General features: G+C 47.4%; 1 non-coding gene across 1 annotated transcript; it reads right to left on the bottom strand.

Moving 5' to 3' along the window:
- Positions 1 to 3,400: 3,400 nt before the first annotated feature.
- Positions 3,401 to 3,541, bottom strand: LOC119467646. The gene has a single exon (XR_005196193.1). It is a non-coding gene; the product is annotated as a U4 spliceosomal RNA (small nuclear RNA).
- Positions 3,542 to 6,194: the final 2,653 nt, after the last annotated feature.

A 6,194-nucleotide genomic window follows, 5' to 3' on the forward strand; every position in this document is an offset into this window, starting at 1 on the left:
ACAACGGGACTCTCTCCCAACTCAGAAGGTTTAATTGCTTACCTACTTCTTTCTCTGCCCTCTTGGGCTCCTAAAATGAGAAGAACTCTGGGGTGATACAGTGAGTCAAAGGAGTGCCAACCGTATCACAGCAAAATAAAGATCCCTAAAAAATCCCTGGCCTAAGATGACAGCCTTGGCTGGGTAAGTCTGAATGTGCTGACAGTGGACATGGGAGCATGATGGTGGTCAAAATGTTCGCATTAACTTCCACACAGACTACAAGAAAAGAGAGAGGAATGGAGATGGCAGCAAGAGTCCCTACAATAAAAGCAGATGTTTTGAGATCAGTTATATTCTTTCCGACAAAAATTCGAGACAGAAACCAAAGTTTAGCCTGAGGCGACAATTAACTTGGCAATAAGCCAGAGGCACATGTGGCATAGGCAGATTTAAACATTTTCCCTTACATTAATATAAATACTAAATTAATATCATATAAATATAAACACTTGGGTCTACAGTAGTTTTAAAGGAAATCTCACAAACGGGTTTGGCTTCTGAAGGTTAGCACCGATGGTCCAGAGAATTCATTTTGGTCCAGAGACAGAAAGAGAGGAATTTATTTTGTTCCAGAGAGAGAAAGAGAAGAATTTCTCGGGTCACTTCAGGAAGGCGTGTGGCTTTGCCTCACCTTGTATGTTTGAATTATGCATATGGCAGAAGAAGACAGGATTTCACAGATTTAAGGTGTGAAAAGTCACCGGGTGCTTTAAGAAGCCTGGGATTCTTCTTGGAAAAATAAGTTTGTGGAGACAAAATGAGTTGGGGAAGGTTGTTATTGAAGTGAAGCAGAATTGCTTTTAGTAATCTGCTTATTACCCTCACCCTCACCCTCTTAACCTCTAACCCTAAACCCTAACCCCGTGACCCTAACCCTACTCCTACCCCAATCCCTCATCCTACTCTTTAGCCCTGACCCTTGACCCTTGACCCCAAAGCCCAAACCCCAACACCAACCCTAAACTTAACCCCTAACCCTACCCCTAACCTTAACGCTTTACATCTGCCCAGATTCTCCAACAGAAGCAAGGACCCTTGGCTCCCAGCTGTGCACCACTGCATCTGGCACAGGACTCCGTAGCAATCCCCAAATAGGCACCTGAATGCCGACTGTGCCAGCCATGCAGTGGAAGCCTAGGCTACATTCTCACGTCCAGAACCAGGGCCCAGCACCTGCATCAGGCTGCTCAGGGCTGAAGTGATCTGGGACACCCAAGGTCTTCATAAGACCAAGGCTATCTCGTGCCTCCTGTCATAGAGCAAGACACAGACCCAGCAGCACTGCACTCCCCATCTTTCCCTCCATGGCAGCTCAGCAGCCTTCCAAGTCAGGGGCCCTTCCCTGATGACACTCTAAGCACAAAGCACTGGACTTTCACACAGTGAGGCTGCACACATTATTCTGTGTAGATGCCCACCTAGGCCACTGGGAGAAAGGGTGGTAGAGGGACCCTCATGTTGCCCTGTGGTATGCATGCTCTGGTTTATACGACTACAAGCCATTTACGAGAAACTCAAGCTGAAACACTACTTGTTTCCAACGTTTTGTCGGCAGAGGATTTACAATGTACAATCCCAAACGAGCTAGCCACAGAGCACGCTGACTACTTCCCCTCTTAAGTCACTCTGAGGGCCTCTGCATCAGACCTAGAATTGGAAGATTGGTGGAGAAGAACTGGGATGTTGAGGGGGTACTGGATACTTGCTGGACACCAGCCTCCGCTCACCTAAGCTTACAGACAGCCCTGATCCCGCCTGACCAAATCAGACATTGTAACGCACACAGCTCTCGATAGCAGGACTTACAGATGCAAAACTCTAAGACAAAGGATTGTCTCAACTCCTTGGTGTCTCAAGGAACTAAAACACTGCCTAGCACAGGTGTACTGTCAATCTTATCACTAAATACGCCTCTATATTTTATTCATCTTTGATTGTGGAAATGATGTACTAAACACAGTGGACTAAAGACCTTTGAGATCTCTTCACGGGATCCTATCTGGTGGACACCCATATCTGCCAACACAGAGAAGGTATCATAAACATGTGCAGGACAGAGGCCAGATAAAACTGTCTCTCAGCCTCAAAGTGGCCTGGCAGTCACAGGAACGGCCATGTGGGGTCTGGCCAGTATGAGGAGCCAAGCTTTCGGCTTGAGGCACCCCACCTAACCCATAAAACCAAGTTGTGCCTAACAAACAACAATCAGCCAGCCTACTCTCCCTAATGAAAGGTTCTCTCCAGGCCCTGAAAGCTTGGGGGATAACTCCTCCCTTCTTAGGCTCGATCCCAAGGTACAAGACCACTTGCACCAGCAGCAAGAGAGCAGAAGCCAGAAAAGGGCAGGCCGGAAGACAAGTACCTCCTGAAGATCAAGAGAGAGGCTGTCTAGGTCCCTCCCATTTACAGAAGACTATAAAACCCCCACCTTGCCCTCACTAGGGGCTGACACCATTTTAGGCTGCAGCCAGTCTGCAGCCAGGCACTCATGAACACAGCATGTTGCTCCACACTACCTCGAGCTGTTTGCTGGCACTCTCAGGGTTCAAACCAATAATAGAGCCTTGCACCTAATGTCCCAGGTAGTAATCCAAGAGTGATATCTGCATGACACCCCTCCTCCTTCACCCTCCATATCCAGGTGATCACCAAGGATACAAGCCGGCCAGGCAAGGTAGCTCATGCCTGTAAGCCCAGTACTTTAGGTGGCTGGGACATGTGGATCACCTGAGGTCAGGAGTTCGAGACTGGCCTGGCCAACACTGGAAAACCCTGTCTCTACTAGAAATTCAAAAATTAGCCAGGCATGGTGGCAGGTGCTTGTAATCCCAGCTACTTGGGAGGCTGAGGCTGGAGAATCACTTGAACCTGGGAGGCACAGGATGCAGTGATTCGAGATTACACCATTTCCCTCCAGCCTGGGCAACAGAGCAAGACTCTGTCTCAAAAAAAAGAAAACAAAAGAATTAGTATAGTTTTGTCACCAGCAAAGGGGTCCTGTCCCTGACCCCAACAACAGGATTTTGGATCTCACACGAAATGGAATTTATGGTGAGTCGCAGAGTCTAGTGACATTAAGAGAGTTTATTAGCCACTACTAAGTGACAGAGCAAGGAGTCCTCAGAAAGCAAGAGGAGGAATGCACCTGTTTCAAAGAAAAAAAATTTTTTTGAGACGGAGTTTTACTCTAGTCACAATGACATGATCTCGGCTCACTACAACCTCTGCTTCTTAGGTTTAAGTATTCTCCTGCCTCAACAACCTCCCAAGTAGCTGGGATTACAGGTGTGCACCACCACGCCTGGCTAATTTTTTTGTATTTCTATTCCATTTTATTTTTTTAATTTATTTTATTCCATCCCCATAGAGACTGCCAAAAATTGCCAATGCCGACTATATTTCCAGTCATCACGGCGGGGTATTGGGAAAAGTTTTCAATTAGCAATAATTGCGCCTTGGATAAACCTCATTGGCTACAATACTGCCACTGTGCAAAGCTATATTTTTGTATTTTTACTAGAGATTGGGTTTCACCATGTTGGCCATGCTGCTGTCCAACTCCTGGCCTCAAGTGATCTGCCCTCCTCAGACTCCCAGTGTGCTGGGATTAAGTAATCACACCTGTGATCCCAGCACATTAACGTACAAATAGGATTACTTAATGTTTGTTTATATAGGTTATTAAGAACAGTGTTGTCTCTTATAAAGGATTGTGATCAGTTTGTGTCAGGCTATTAGTATTGTTATTTTTCTATGCCACTACTGATTTTAACAATAATTTAGGAGTGTACTAATATCTTTAAAGCAAAACTTATTTTTAAATTAAGAATGCTTCTTGCTTAAAGTACTGGTATATATTTATAAATTTTGGATCTTTATTTAGTTATTAACTTGTTCCTGCAACCTTAAATATTTTATAACCAAAGGTGATCAATCCCTAAATATATAATCCAACAAATTTAACGTGTGTGTGTGTGTGTGTGTGTGTGTGTGTGTGAGAGAGAGAGAGAGAGAGAGAGACAGGGTCTGACTGTCTCCTATGCTTGAGTGCAGTGGTGCAATCATGGCTGGCTCACTGCAGCCTCAAACTCCTGGGCTCAAGTGATCCTCCCACCTCAGCCTCCTGGGTAGCTGGGACCACAGGCACGTGCCACCAAGCCAGCTAATTTTTATATTTTTTTTAGACATGGCGGTCTTGCTGTTTTCCCAGACTGGTCTTGAACTCCTGATCTCAAGTGATCCTCCCGCCTTGGCCTTTCAGAGTGCTGGGATGACACTCGTGAGCCCTGCACCCTTCCCAGATTTAGCTTTTTCTAAAGCTTTTATTTAAAATAAAGTCACTATGGTTAAGATGCCTCTGACAGTTTTGCATTTTAAGTGCAAAGACTATGTTGAGTGAATTTTTCCATCAGCTGTAAAATGTGCATCCATGTTTATTTCATTCCTATGGTTTCCAATTAATTGTCCCTTCTTCCTTTTTAGAAACACAGGGGCTAGTGGGCTCCGTGTCAGTTTGCATTTCCAGAACGATGGCGCTAAACACTGCGCTCCGACTTCAAGTGGTGCAGCGGGACGGCCACCAGAGGGCGTGCGTCCTCCGCCAGGGCTGTGAGCGCGAGGGCCCTGCAGTGCCTCCGGCCACCAGCAAAGGGCGCGCTGGAGCTAGGCAGCATAACTGCCTAAGGGCCAAGCTCCTCTAACAATCAGAAGCCCGGCTCTACATAGGCTTACAACTCCAGATATGACACGTGAAAGGGTCTTGGGGTTTACAGTTCTAGAAATTACATGTGAAAGGGTCTTGGTGCATGGAGTAGGCGGGGTGGGGGTTTGAACTCGTTTCAGTTAAAACGACGCCTTCCAAGGGTCTTGGTCCACGGAGTAGGTGTGGGGTGGGGGCTTGAACTCGTTTAAGTTAAATCAACGCCTTTCGGAAACATTCCCCCATGCCATGCCTGCGATCTATGAGGTGGCGCGGTTGGCCAACCTTTACTTCTATTGAAATGCAGTGTGGAAGTCAAGGGGGAAGTCATCTTAGATGCTTGGGTCTCCTTCCTCACCAGGTCACCTCCTCCCTGCACACGGCCACTCTCCCACCTGGGCTCCTTTCCAGTCTCACTCACAATCGCTCTGAACGACTGTGGAAAGAGGACAGCTGTGGAGCCTCTGCCTTGTCCAAGTCACTCTGCTGAAAGACCTGATAACTCGTCTCACTGAACCCTGGACCGCCCTGGAAAGAATACCTCTGCCCCTGTATTTCAGACAAAGACTATGAGGCGGTCAGGCACGGTGGCTCACACCTGTAATCCCAGCACTCTGGGAGACCAAGGCAGGTGGATCATGAGGTCAGGAGTTCAACGCCAGCCTGGCCAAGATGGAGAAACCCCATCTCTACTAAAAACACAAAAATTAGCTGGGTATGGTGGCAGGCACCTATAATCCCAGCTTTCAGGAGACTGAGGCAGGGAATTGCTTGAACCCGGTGTCAGGTCTCCATATGCAAACCTGGAGCCTGAAAGTCTGAAGTCATGCTTGCCTCCTGATCACCTCCCACCCCACGCCTGCGTCTGCCATTGTCACTGAGCACCCAGCAGAGCTTTCCCAGAGATGGCCCCTCACCCAACCCTACCATCTCAACTGTTCTTATGATAACGTGAATACCTCTCATCCATCCTGTCATCTTAACTGCTCTTCTGCTTCACCCCCAGCCGCCACCGTAACTGAACTTGTGGTCATGTACACTCCTGGCCCCTACCCACCACTGTAACTGATTTTACTCTGTAACTTTCCACTGCCTGCCCCAAACCTGTAAAACCAACTCCTATCCCACAGCCCTTTGCTAACGCCCTCTTCGGCCACAGCCAACCTGCACCCAGGTGAATAAACAGCTACATTGCTCACACAAAGCCTGTCTGGGAGGGGGATCTCTTCATTCAAAGCGTGAATTTTCAACATTTTGGTACCAAAACCCTGGATGAGGGAACTCTTACAAGAGACCAAACCCCCATCCCTGCTCTTGTGCTGCCTCCATGAAGAGATCGACCGACCCAGGTCATCAGACCAGCCCACACACACACCACCAGCTATTTTGGTAAGCAGTCTCTCTTTTTTGTTTTCCCATTCTTTTATCTTTTCCTTTCCACTTCCTCCCCCTT

This window comes from Cebus imitator, unplaced genomic scaffold (assembly GCF_001604975.1).
Source record: "Cebus imitator isolate Cc_AM_T3 unplaced genomic scaffold, Cebus_imitator-1.0 Scaffold314, whole genome shotgun sequence".
Taxonomy (NCBI): domain Eukaryota; kingdom Metazoa; phylum Chordata; class Mammalia; order Primates; family Cebidae; genus Cebus; species Cebus imitator.